General features: G+C 46.9%; 1 protein-coding gene across 1 annotated transcript in view; it reads left to right on the top strand.

The window, feature by feature from the left end:
* The window catches only part of bcar1 (BCAR1 scaffold protein, Cas family member), a 75763-nt gene that overhangs the window by 616 nt on the left and 60654 nt on the right, over nucleotides 1–14493 (top strand). The gene's annotated exons all lie outside the window — the stretch shown is intronic.

Raw genomic sequence — 14493 nt, 5'->3', positions numbered from 1 at the left:
GTCTTGATGGAGCTTGTTGTGTTGCTCTTATCACATTCCTGATGATCTGCATCACAAACACGGCGTGGAATGTCTTCGGGGAATGCCAAGCCTCTGTGTGTGTGTGTGTGTGTGTGTGTGTGTGTGTGTGTGTGTGTGTTGAGGGCCTGTCCACCAGCCGTGGAAACGTGAGCTTCTTTCAGGAGGTCACCTCATTCACTGGCTCCACCAAACCCTCATGTTCTCCAGCGAACGACTGGAAATGTTGGATTCAATCTTTTCATTCATTCACGATGTGTTCTTTTCCTGGGCCGTGATGAGGTGAGACGCGTGAATATTCATTATTCATCCATTCATTCATTCATTTATTCATCATTACGCCATTTAGGGCGAGGTAGGAGACGGAGAACATCTCAGCTGTGATCGGACGAGAGAAGCGGGTTCACGTGCAAGCGGCGTGCAAGCGTTCACCTTCTCATTTACAAATAATCATCCCGTCGTTCACATTTCATCCAGTCACGCAGCCTTTCAACCGTCTTTCGACCTCATCCGCAGTTATTCACTCAATAATACTTTATTGATCTGTCACGGCAGCGCGACAATGACACTGTGACAATAAATTAAAATAAAAGAGACAATTAAAAGATAGCGAAAGGCATTCGCCAAAAACAAACAGCAAAATGAACAACAGCAAGAAGGAGAAATATAATGACAACACAACAGCAAGGGTGAGAATAGAAAAGAGAAACCACAATTATAAGGAAATGATAAAGACAAAAATATACAGGAATGCGAATGGAGTGACACCAACAAGGATAGAAATAAACAACGGAGTCAGAGCGTGACGCGTGGGACGAGTGTCGTGCCCGAACTCCGTTATAATATGAAAACATAACTATTCACCTTCTCATTAAGAGACATCCAAACATTCACTCATTCATTCACTCTGATTCATCCTCTCATCTACAGACGTGCAACCATTCACTGGGATTCACGTGTTATTTAGCAGGGGTGGGCAAGTATTTTGGCTGGCGGGACGTATTTCTTTGTCGTATCATGGAAATTGAACAAAATGAAAATTTGAAATCTAAATATATGCATTTTATTTTCAAAATTTATTTCAAAATTCAAAATATTTTTATTTCAAAAATAAAATTTTATATTAAAATCGTTAATGATCGTGTAAATGTACCGAGATTATTTGTATGTAATCATCCACACGCAATGGATGCAAAGGAAAAAAAAAATAAAAGAGTTTCTAAATTCAATATTGATTGAAAATATTTTTTAACAGTTGATAGCATTCACCCGTTCATTCACCCGGCCATGATAGCAGACGTATGCTAAGCGCTAACCGGGGGTTTCGACGTCTTGCTCGTCAGTACTCGCATACGAACGGTGATTTATTTTAGGCATCGGCTTGATTGACAGCTGTCACGGCGAATCGCAGCCGGCCGAGGAGCCCACCGCGGGTCTACGGCGACCCCTCCAAGACCTCGAGATCTTTCTCAAGAAGTCCCCGGTGATACTTCGGTGTCGAGATTACCAAATCAGGAGGCGCCGGGGCCGGAAACACGGTGGATTCCTCTTCCTTGAGCTCCTCTTCGGGGTGCCGCAGGTTCTCCTGCTGATGTGAAACCTCAGCTTTTGGAGATGGAACAAGAAAAAATGTTGGAAAAGTTGGAGGTTCGCTTGTATCCTCAGATCAGTATCTCCGGTGTTTCGCAGTGTAGGAATGTTTTGCAGCTCCTAGAACCTTTTTGGGAACTGTGTTTCTTTTATGCATTCAGGCGGCGGAGGAACGAGGGACCATCTTAGTTCCTTCTGCGAGGGAGGGTTTTTTCCAGTTCCTTAGGAACTCATAGCCGATTGTTGGAACTCCCGAGCATACACTTCTTGCGGACAACGGAGCACCATTTTTAATACTATCACGGCGCCTGCTCAGATGATTTCTTGGAATAAAATGGTCAGAAGCAGGGAGAAATGGAGCGACCAAGAGGTCCAAGCTCTTCTGTCCTGCTACGCCTCCGAGGGCTTTCCAGGGCTCACAGAGGAACGCCAACATTTTGGGCGGAATACTTGCGGAGTTAGCTAACGGCTAACAAGGTTCTTCACATTGAGAAGATAGAAACATTTCAACCCTCTGCTCGTCCACGGTTGTTATTTCCTGAACGCTGTGGCAGCTTCAACCTCCATGTGGTCGGTGTTGTCGTCGTCTTCTTGGGTCTTATGTTTTGGAGTGTGGAGCTGCAGATGCCAAACTGTGGTTGGGCCTCATTGGTTGCGAGGATGCAAAACTAAAAAGTCCCCCCCTGGAGGAGGTTACTTCCTGGAATCGACTCGGAGCGGGACGATTCTCAGAACTTTATTGTCCTAAAGCCGCTTTTTATTCACCGCAAACCACCATTTTTTTTTTTTTTTTTTTTTTTTTTTTTTTGCATTTGCCATAATCACCATCTAATTTGTGAAATCGTATTGGCTGCTCATCTTGTTTATTTCAATTTAATGGGAATTTGCTGCAGTCATTCACTGAAAGAGCCATCAAATATTAATGTCTGTAATTATCGCGCAAACAGGATTGTCTTTCCGGCTCCTCTGTCGGTTCAGCGGTCCGTTACTGAGACCTCATTAGTGTGAACGTGCCTGAGTGGAGCTCCGTTCAGCGTGCATGTTTCTGAGGCCGAGGCGGGACGCGGATTTCTCCCGCCGAACTCTGGTGGAAGGAAACGCCCGAGCCCCGCTGTGACCTCTCCGACAGCCAGGCCGGGAGAGCGGGACTCGGGTTCCACCGGACGCCTACTCGGCAGATCCAGAACGTGTCGACACGTCCTCCTGGTTGGGTGCGATTTTTTTTTTTTTTTTTTTTTGAGTGGACCTCACCTTCAGCGAAATCGGATTTATCGCTTCCTTTGTTTGACGGCTCTGCCGCCGAGGCCAGAAAGCAGCTGGTGAACTCCATGTGATGGCTGCCCTTCTTCTACGCCCAGACAGATGCTAATATGATACTTCTCAAACTCCCAGCTCTGCTCTCGGAGGTACGACCGGCGTATTCTTGGCTCAAGTGAAAGTCCAAAGTGAAACTGGAGACGTTACCGACCCTGCAGCGGCGGGCGGCGCGGCGGTTGGGTCTTCCGCCTCACTGTAAGGCCTTTCTCGAGGCTCCGTGTTCTCCCCGTGTCTGCGAGTGTGAATGGTTGCATGTCTCTGACTTGTCAATGAGAGAGCGTCCATGTTGACAGCAAAAATCCAAACAGCGCTCAGGATGTTTGATGAGTTGTTGTGGCCGGCGCGGGGGCTGACACCAGTGGTGTCGGCGAGGAGAATGCTGTCCAACAACACCTCTCACACGCATCCAAAACCTGCTGACCAATCGCAGGAGCTCATTGAGCTATATTATTTTAGTTTAGTTTTCTGCATGGAGCATCAGAGACCACTCCGTTTCCTCTGATCAATACAGTACTTGTGATTGTGATTCTGGATGGTTGGATGTTTCCATTTGTGATAGGTGTGATAGGCTCCGCCCCCCTGTAACATGACCGGAGCATAAATGGTCTACATAATGAATGAATGAATGAATTAATGTACCAGTAGCCCATGTTTACGGTCTTACACCTTCTGCGATCTGTTTTCCAATTGTTCCGAGGTTGGGTCTTCTTGATAGCAGAGCTCAGTGTTTATTTATTCTGCTCAGAAATATGTTTCTGGTTCTTCTTCCCTCCACCTCCGTGCACACAGTCTTGTATCTGCCAATATGTTCTCCAATTCCTTGACTCTGTTGGCGTTTGACGGGTTTGATAGTCGCAGGTCATGGCGCTCGCTCCGACGGGACGATCCAGTCGTACGGCGGGATTCGGCTGCGTTCTAAATTTAGCCCTCATTGTGGTTTTTTTTTTGGGACGACAGTTTCGCCTCAGATGATCGAGTCAACATGACGGGTGTGTATGTGTGTGTGTGTGTGTTTGCCGAGCCCTTGGTGAAACACCGACAAAGCAGACGACATGGCAGACTTTCAACAGTACCTTCATTCCCCCTCTGGGTTTCTCCAGATTAGAAACATTGGAGTTTGTGAACACGGTTTTCCATCCATTGCATTCATTCCTTCATTATTTATACAACCAGTCAATTTAGTTGATCACGGGCTCCAGTATAGGGAGATATAACCATTCACCCCCTCATTCTTTTGTCTTATACAAACAACAATTCACCCTTTCATTTACACGTCCGGCCAATTCAGGGTGTCCAGTGAACACAGTCCAACCAGTGATTTTCTTGCCGTGAGGCAGAAGCGTCACCATGTCTGCCCGAACTGCATTTGTATTTCTGCAAATCCCACCGTCTATCGTGTTTAGCGGTCGGATGCGTGAGCGGTAGGAGAAGGAGTCCAGGTGAGGAGCTCCCCGTGCCAGATGTTCTTCCAAAGCAAAGTCCAAGTAAATGGACACATCTGGAGGGTTCATGAAGCAGAAGAGCTTCCTCTGTGGCAGCGCTGTGGTTCGACATCATATGAGACAGGATTTCGTCCACCCCCCCCAACACACACACACACACACACACACACACACAACCACCATCATTCCATAATGAGATAGGAAGGGTTTCCCGGTGCTGCATTCAGGGGCTCCACGGCCTGTGCGGTCTAGCAGATGTGCACGGCTGTTTGCGCAATAATAAAGCATTACCATATTAATCATCAACGCTTGGAGATAGAATACACACACACACAAGCACACACACACACACACACCTGGCATCTCAATTCCCCCCACCCGCCAGGGCTCCCTCCTTCTCGGCAGGGAGTTGCCACGGGCAACAGGAGGGCGATTCAGTGTGTCAGTCACCTATAGCGAGATAGCGGGGATGTTTAACACGTCGTGTGATCGTGTTTTTATTCTATTTTTACATTATTGTCACATTTATTCCTGCTCAGATTGTGCCCGGTTCACCGAGTTGTTTATTTTCTATCTGGAAAAGACGTGCGAAGGGTTTTCCTACGACACCACTGCATATGAAGGGGGAAAAAAAAACGAAATATACCAGCATCTGTGCTGGCGTAGATCCGCTAACCCGGGAGATGTGTGTGTGTGTGTGTGCGTGGGAGGAAAACACCCTGCATCCAGAGATTGGGATTAGATTGTGTCTCACACACACACACACACACACACACGAGTCGACAGACGGCAGTGGCTCTGGAGGGCCTTTCCTTCCAGGGGTTGATGCTCGCCATGACATCTTGATCCTTCACGGCGGGCGCTCTGTGTGTGTGGACGAACGTTTCCCCCCACGTCCTGTGTTGGCAGGATGCGCCTTCCAGCTGCCCTGCACGGTGGCGCTTCCCCTCCCCGGATTACCAGCTGGTGACAGGTGTGTGTGTGTGTGTGTGGGGGGGGGGGGATGAGCCGCGTAGGTGTCCTGTTTCCGTCAGAGGTGGAGCCGGTAAACACCTGCGGCTCCACCTCGAGGGCTTTTTTGCTGTCTCATGCAGAACATTTGAGTTTTCTTCTCCCTGCGGCGAAGATCCCAAAAGTCAGGTTTTCCACGTCTCGCTCGCTTTCACACCAGCGTAAGAAAAAAAAAAAAAAATTCAATAATAAGCGGCTTCGAAAATACCCTGCCGAGGGGTCGGGACGGCCCGACCTGGACCTTCCCCCGGGTGGTAGTGATGTTAAGCGTGCAGAGCTGGAGGAGGAGGTGCGAGACGCGTTAAAACATCTGGCTGCAAAGCGGTGGCTGCCAGCACATGTTTAAAGGCATCTGTGTAAACTGATTAAACCATGTCAGCCACCATCGCAGTGTGCATGTGTGCGTGTGTGTGTGAGACGTTCCCGTTTCACTTTCTAATAATAATATTTTGTCTGACTCCCTTTTCCCATCCATCAATTCAGAGACCCTAAATTGTCCAGACATGTGAATGAGAGGGTGAACGGTTGCATGTCTCTATACGTCTCTATATCCTGAGTGCAGGATGGAGGGGGAAACACACTCATTACTCGGATGCTCTCACAGTAGAACCAATGCCATGATACAAGTTAATAAAATATCAACCGTCAAACTGCTTCCCCTTTAAAGTGGAGTAAACATCACCTCCAGTAAAAAGCATTTCAGCTCATAAATCCTATGATCTCCAATAAATCACCACAAACACTTTATCAAAGGGTGGTGTTTACGCTCTAAAATTCTTCTGAGCTTCTATTTAAACGCCCTGAATGCCAATTACGAGCTTCCCTCGCTTCTTGGGCGGTAAGGCAGAGCGGGCGTCCCGAACCGTCGACGGTTTGCCTTCGGTCCCATTCAGATCTCTGTCTGACTTTACGATGTCGTGTCGGACAGCGGCTGTTCAGGAGAAAAACAGCTGGAATCTGAATTACCCCATTTTTTTCCCCAGTCATATACTGGCAAGAACATTCATTCATAAGTCATATAACCAAACAACCATTCAAATCGTACACAAACAACAGTTTGCTCTCTCAAATAGAGACATTCATCCATTCATTACCTCATGGAAACATCTTACAGGCTATTACTATTATTATTCACCCTCTCATTCACACTTCAAATAGAGCAAGTTCAACAAAAATCTGTTCAGCAAAAGACGTTCTGAGGGGAACCGGAGTTATCAGTGATCCATATTTTTATTCACGACCCCGTTTTTCTTCAAACTGTGGATCCCGTCTGATAAACCACTGTTTGTGCGCGGTATGACTTTTTGCGATGGTTGAGCTGAGTGCTGTGTCGTAAACACTCTCCATCGGTCGTAAATGGCCCGCTATCGATTAGCCGCGGTGCCGGCACATGGATCTAATAGACGGATAAATATGGCGGGTGGGTCTGAGCGGGAATCAGGCAGGCTGAAGCAGACTGCTTTTTCCCAAACACACCACGCATGTATGCTTGGCGTCGGGTTTTCTGTATCGTCTCTAAAAGCGTGAGTAGATTCGCATCCGCAAGCGGCTGCGTTCGATGTCTCCAGCTCCAGCGTTTGACCGGCCGGTGACATTTTTAGATCTGTGACAGGTTTTTCTCGCTAAGTTCTGGACTCTTGTGGTTTCTTTTAAGTACATAATTGAGTAGAATAGAATTGAACTTTATCCATTCTGAAGGAAATTATGCGTATATACTATATTTTCTGCACTACAGTATACCCTTGTTTTTCGCGGGGGTTACGTTCCAAAAAGAACCCGTGATAGGCAAAATCCGTGAAGTAGAAACCTTTTTTTACAATTATTATACAATTAAATACTCTATTATACATTGCTGTTGTCGTCCGTATGTTTTTTTCTTCCTTCTTTATGGAACAAACGGAAGATTCATTAATTCCTGTGCATCGTGTATTTGCAAGTGTATTTGCAGTCCCTATGTCCTCTATTGTAAGTCGCTTTGGATAAAAGCGTCTGCCAAATGCAGTGTAATATAAGTAATGTAATTCCGTAATGCCGACCTCCAGCCGCATAGCTTTTACCTTCCCTTAGCATGTCCAGAAGTTTAACTTTATCTACGATAGATAGCATCTTCCGCTGCCTTTTGGGCCCTGCCGCAGGTGCTTTTGTCGGTCCAGAGCGTTTTGTCAACATTATGGGTTTTAGAGAAACTCGAAATTGCAAGAGAATTTGCACGTACGTAATGCAAATTTGGCGAGCTGTTTTGCGTACGTGTACATATTAAACTGCAACGTTATTGATGCACAGGTAGAGAAGAAGCAGAGCGACTTTTTAGTCAATCAGAATGCAGAACAACATGCACGATGCAAATTCGTGAAGTAGCGAAACTGTGAAAAGTAAACCGCGTTACAGCGAGGGATCACTATATAAGGCGCACCTAAAAGCCTTAAATCTTCTCAAAAACAGCCAGTGCGCCTTATAATCCAGTGCGCCTTATATGTGGATCAGTATAGAGCCGCAAGAGGTCTCGCAACTACGGGGAGCAGCCGCCGACTCCATTTTCTCCCGTAGAAGAAGTAGCGCGCGCTGGGATATATGACTGCTCGAAGCGTGCATTTTCATTTCCATTTGCGTGTGTGTGCGTGTGTGTTCGCGCGTCGCCGAAGTAGCATCGGTAAAAACGGTAAAGGGGAATTCCAGTCCAACACCACTTGTGTTTGTATAAAGACCCCAAAATGGCACCTTTCAAGAGACACGCTTACGACGCAGAGTGTAAACACAGCAGCAGAACACAGGAATCAAGCGGTAGCGAGAGAATTCAACATTAACGAATCAATGGTACGAAGGGGAGGAAGCAACAAGATGACATGCGCCGAGTGAAGAAGACTAAACAGAGTTTCCGAGGGAACAAAGCGAGATGGCTACAGTTAGAGGACAAACTTGAACAGTGGGTTGTTGAACAGAGAGCAGCAAGTGGAAGCGTCTCTACAGTCACTATTCCAATGAAGGCAACAGCGCTAGCTAGCGACATGAACATCACTGAATTTAGAGGCGATCCTTCTTGGTGCTCTCGTCTTATGAAACACTTTGAACTGCGACAAATGGAGTTGGAAATACATTGTTTTCAACGAAGGCGGCGCTGATACCAGTAAGAGCTACCGGTACGTACGGTACCGTATTGTGAATGCACTACCTTGTTTTGGGAGTGAGCGGAGTTGTCAGAACGTTGGTTTGTATTCTATTAATAAAGTTTGACTGACTTATTTGACTGTTTTGTTGACATTCCCTTTAGCGTAGCTCCATTTAGTGGATGCATAACGCAACCCCAGCCACTACTGTAGCCTCCATTATATGCACCTTATAATGCGGTGCGCCTTATGGTGCAGAAAATACGGTATATATATATTTGTATATATATATATATGTATTCACTCATTCATTCGCTATCTATCTTGCATTTAGTGGAGCTGGATTCTACCTCGGCTGTGATTGGCTGACAGGCAGGGTCACCCTGGACCCGTCAATCTCAGCACCACATAGAGACACATACGAGCATTCACTCAGTTATTCACGCGTCGTTGTAATTAAAATGATGACATAAATAGGATCAATAAAGTACATCTCATTTCATCTATAGCAGGGGTGCTCAAACTTTTTGGCTCAGGGGCTGCATTGACTTTTAAAATTTGACCGACGGGCCGGGTCAGCACAAGATACGATATATTTGTTAACAGTAGATATCAGACTCTTCTGACATTTGCTTTGAAAAAAAAACCAGTTTGCTTTTGAAGGTTCTGACGTTTTCTTGCATTTCCCGCACAAACCAGTTTTTCCCTTGTAGCTTCACGTCCAGCTCCCAAAGCCAATCTGTGTCATTCAGCTCAGGAAAATTCTCAAGTGTTCTCAGGTAGCTCCAAAAATGAAATACCGTATTTTTTGGACTATAAGTCGCCGTTTTTTTCATAGCTTGGCCGGGGTTGCGACTTATACTCAGGAGCAACTTATGTGTGAAATTATTGAACTCTCTTGCTCTGATGTGTGTCCGCATTGTCTACCTTCAGAGTTGGCGGAGTTGTTCAGACGTGACACAGAAGAGGAAGATTTCGTTGCATTTAGTGATTGAGAGTGACACCAATTGTTTGGTTTTCGCATGTGCTATATGCATATGTTACGTTAACGTAGCCTACCAGGCACGTTCTGAGTTTGTTGTTTATGCGTCATATAGGCTATACTAGGCTATACTTATTCAGCCTGTTGTTCTCTATCCTATTTTTATTTTAAATTGCCTTTCAAGATGAAATGTCTGTTCTTGGTGTTGGATTTTATCAAATAAAGTTCCCCCAAAAATGCGACTTGTATCTGTTTTTTTTCGCTCTTTATAATGCATTTTTGGCTGGTGCGACTTATAATCCGGAGCGACGTTTAGGCCGAAAAATACGGTAATCTCCCGTTGGGGTTCCCACATTCATTGATCTGATCATTCAATCATTCACATCAAGTTTGAATTCTGAACCGGCGGGCCGGATTAAAAAGACTGATGGGCCAGATGTGGCCCGCGGGCCGTAGTTTGCCCACCCCTGATCTGTAGAGACAAAATTATTCACTCTCTCACACATCATATAGACACAAATAACTATTCACCTGCTCATTCACATGTCATATAGAGACATACAACAATTCATTCACCCATTCATGCGTCCCGAGCCTGGCTCTTATATAACGTTAGACCGGATCTCTTGTAGTTTTTATCGCTCAGACAAAGGAAGGCTTTGTGTCGCTGGGCGGAGCAAACAAAATGATCATAAAGCTAATCGATGCAATGATCAATAACGTGATAGTCATGAATGTTCTCCTTCTGTTATTGACGTTTCCTCGTTCCTTCATCCGCTTCCATCCCCGTTTGGCTGCGCTTGACCTCTGGTCTCCGTGGCGATGAGGTCATCACGAGATCTAATTGGATGATGCAGTGTGGAGCTGGTTCTCGGGGGGGGGGATGATGAAATGGTAAATGGATGGCGGAGAAAAAGGGAGAGGGAATGCTGTGGAGAGATGGATAGAACTGTGCCAAGGCCGGGAGATGGAAAAACCAGTCCGCTCACGCTCCGTCTATTTTACCTCCCCTCCTCCTCCATCTCTCTCTCCCCCATCTTCAATCTTCTTTCAGAATATCATCCTGCGTTTAGCAGTCGGCGTGTATTTTCCTGCTCGTCTCACTTCCTCTCATCCCGTCGTTCGCACGCCATCCGAAGCAGCTTAACCAGACGCTCCTCATGGACGCGCCTCGGTGTGCGACTCTTCAAGAAAATCCTAAAATCAGCCCAAAAACAGAAAATGGTTCAAATTGATTAATAAAAACCCACACATGATAAGAGAAGATAAACTGTATTGATCCCCAACTGGGGAAATTCCTTTGTCACAGCAACGTAACAGTTATGTAAAAAAAAAAGAAATACGTATATAAATACAAAGGCAGAAGGCAGAAGATGGCAAGACCAAAAAAAAAATCCACGAATAAATAAACAGCAGACAAAAAAATCCACGAATAAATAGACAGCAGACCCAAAAAAAATCCATGAATAAATAGACAGCATTTTGGTAGAAGCTTCTTTTTGCACTGCAGGAACTTTTTGTAGCTCCCAGAATTTCCTAGCAGAGTAACCAGGGACCTCTAGCTCCTAGAACCATCTTAGCTTCTGCTCCAACACCATCCTGGTAACTGCTAGGACGTTTTCTTGGGATGAAATGAACAGAAGCAGTGAGAAATGGAGCGACCGGGAGGTCCGAGCTCTTCTGTCCTGCTACCCCTCAGAGGGGTTTCCAGGGCTCGCAGAGGAACATCGACATTTTGGACCAGAATGAGTGCGGAGTTAGCCAACGGCTAACGGGGTTCTTCACCCTGTGAAGCGGTGCAGGCTACTTCCTGGAGCGACATTGTATCTAAATGCGGCTAATGTCGGTTTCCTCTTGAAAAGTTCCAATAAGTTTACCATTTCTTTAGCGTTGTGACGTAAAGCCCTTCCACCTCACCTGGTTTAGCACCTTCACGGCAGCTCTGCCATCATCGGTGTGTGAATGGGTGAATGCTACCTAGCGTAAAGCGCTCTTAGACTGGCAAGGTGATACAAGCGTTCTATCAGTTGTCTTTAGAATCCACTCGTTCCTTGTCATTTCTAACTTCCCCGTAACGGTCAGAAGAACTTAAAGCGCAGCTGTATTTGCTTTTTCTCCACACCGCCCGGAGTTTCTTATCCAAGATAAGACGTATTTTTCATCTTCCAGACAGTGTGTGTTAACACAAGCAGTAAAGATCAATGTTTTCCCAAGAACCCTCGCCGTCACAGAACAAACATGCCTCGCCGTCCTCCGAGATCCATCGGACGACGAGCGAATGTGTTCGGCGAGGTCGTTTGTTGGCTGCTGCTCAAGCGACTTGGAAATGACAATATCAGGTGCGGGATTCCACTCGAAGCTGCACATTGTTATCAGAGAATCTCCTCTGTTTGCTCTGCAGACGAGGTCGGACGTTACCCGAAAAGCTCGTTTTCGCGCCCAGATTTTCAAAACGGCACTTTCGGAGGGAACGGATTTCGCGTCGTCGACTCCGATCGCCCGAACCGCTCTAATTCCACTCGCAGTTGAAACGTGTCACGACCGACAGCGAGTAGAAATAAAACCGCCCACTTGCGTTCACTCTTCAGTAGGCTGGTATTGTTTGGGCCGTAGGACTGACTCACACTCTGGAGGCACCGTTGCAGTGGTGCTACAGCTTCACCTCCAACAACCCGACATCCCAGCAACTGAATTGGACACCGGATCCACTCCCATCACATTTCCCTCTACAATCAAATTTCTTCTTTTAGCTTGTTCTTATATTTTTCCTTTATTTCAGTAGCTGTAATGTTAATGAATGTTTAGCATCTGAGTGTCTGAATAACCCCCTAGCGAATCAACAAACCGTGTAAGGACTCGTTTATGCTCAAGAGTTCGCCGATGCGTAGCCAAATGGACAAATGGAGCAGTACCGATGTCAAAGTCATGGGTGGCGGTTTTTCGCGGATCGCTCAAGTGTAACCGGTTAAGCAAACGAAAGCAAAGAAGAAGATATCGGTGTAACCGGGGAGAAGAATTCCCGTCCAAATGCTGGTGTTTGTTTATCAGCCAAACAGACTGCCGTCGTTTACTGCGCCGGCATTTTCTCACAGCGTACGTTATCACCTGCTACTCCACCATCATTTGCTATCGTCCGAAACAGAAGTTTGATCTCTTCACTGCCCTCAAGTGGCATTGGACGACATGTTTATGTACGTAACGTTAGCATAAATTAGCCACAAGAGGCCATAATGCCCTTTTGCATGGTTTCCGCCCGCCTCACAGCTCATCCCCATTTCTCTGTCTCTTGAGCCATCATCTCCAGCTCCCAGTCACATCTACATAAATGCAACTATCAGAACAAGCGTTAAGACTCGTAGCGACCGCGCGAGGAACGTTACATCGCCGCAGAGCTTCTACTCGGTGAACACCAAGTCCAGGAAACCGTGGAAGCTCTTTCCTTCTGCACAGCCAACCAGGGAAGCTCTCGTAATGCCCCTTCAAGACACTTCAGGCTTGAAAATGGAAGTAGCTTTGTCTTTAGCCAAACCCGCTGCCAAATTGGTGCTCGGATCAAGCTAAATTAGCAGTTCGCATCCCCGGTAGAGCATATTAATTATAGAAAAGTGTCCCGATTGCTTCACGACCATTTCGACTCCGGGACGCTGCACATTTTCCTTCTGTTAAAGCCATCCGGGCAAAACACTGGACACCTGATAATGGCGTCGCCATGGTGGAGCATGCTTCCCCTTCCAGCGTGCAGCGATCCGTTCCTCTTCACCTCACTGGAAGAAGTGTCTCCACTTACCTCCCCTCAATTCCCTGCATCCCGCTCTCATTTGCCACAATCCTCCCGCACCTCTTTGTATCCCGCCATCTCTCCAACTCCCACTCCAAACCCTGTATCCCACATAGATTCATGCCAACTCGCCCGGTCTCCGTTCCATCACACACACACACACACACACACACACACACACACAAACCGCTCAGTGGTGCGGAATGGCCTTTGTGGGGAGTAAATTGCTTGGCCTTTTGGTTCACAACCAATTCACACAATGGCAGCTGGGCAGATTAAACTCCGGGCGCAGAGCGGGGGAGACGGAGGGAGTGTGTGTCAGACTGGCAACCTGACTTGGAGTCGCATTAATCTGTGTCTGAGTTGTACAGTTGTTTCGGCTACAAATGTGCCATGAAAGGATATTTCCAGTGTGTCGGGCAAAGACGGTGGAAATGCGCCGCAGATCGGCTTCGGTCTCAGGGATTCTCAGTCCGCGCAGAAAAGCCCAAACCTGCCCTGAGAACTGGTTGCATACATTCGCTTGCATTATTCTGGGTTTTGTCAAAGATCTCGAGGAATTGTTCCGTCGCCGGGTTTCACCTCACGCTCACAAGAATGGACACTCAGGAGTCTTCAAAAATACCGACGTCTATCAGCCGAGTGCCCATTTGTGCACGGGCACAAGGTGCAATCGTTTGCCGCATTCTGCTGCGACTGGGAATTCTTATCCACATTAACGGTATCTGTTATCCCCTATTAGCATAAAGATTTCAAAAGCAGTAGTTCACATTTCTGACTTTCGGGCTCAGTAAATCAAAATTCACCCGTTTGCATTGTCTCCTCTTCGTCTCCGTCGCGAGCGGGTGCGGGTTCTGCATTCCTTCAGAAATGATGATCCTTCGCTTCTCGCTGATCTATGCGTCGTACGAGTAGAAAATAAACATGAGGGTATATTTGCAAGTCACCGAGGCGACTGCCTGCTAACGTAATTTAGCGGGCTCGTGGTGGAGAAGGTACCGAGCGGCCGCGGGCCGGAGCCGCAGATGCAAACGCTCGTCGGCCGGTCCGTCCGTCCGTACGCTCGGGCTCGGCACGGCATCTGATGACACGGCCCGCTGATGACGACGCCCCTCCGGGCCGTTGGCCCGTCTGAATGTGTGCCAGGAGTCACTCTGAGTCTGAACGTTGTCCAAGCTAAGAATAGGAGTTTGCGGTTGAACGGCGATAGCTCCGGATATTCTCGTTTTGTAGGGCACAGAAGAATGGAAA

Source organism: Fistularia commersonii, chromosome 17, assembly GCF_037954325.1.
Source record: "Fistularia commersonii isolate RoL2024-O1a breed Wild chromosome 17, RoL_Fcom_v1.0, whole genome shotgun sequence".
Lineage (NCBI taxonomy): Eukaryota > Metazoa > Chordata > Actinopteri > Syngnathiformes > Fistulariidae > Fistularia > Fistularia commersonii.
Note: the sequence above shows the minus strand (reverse complement) of the source record. Positions and strands in the feature narration are given on the sequence as shown.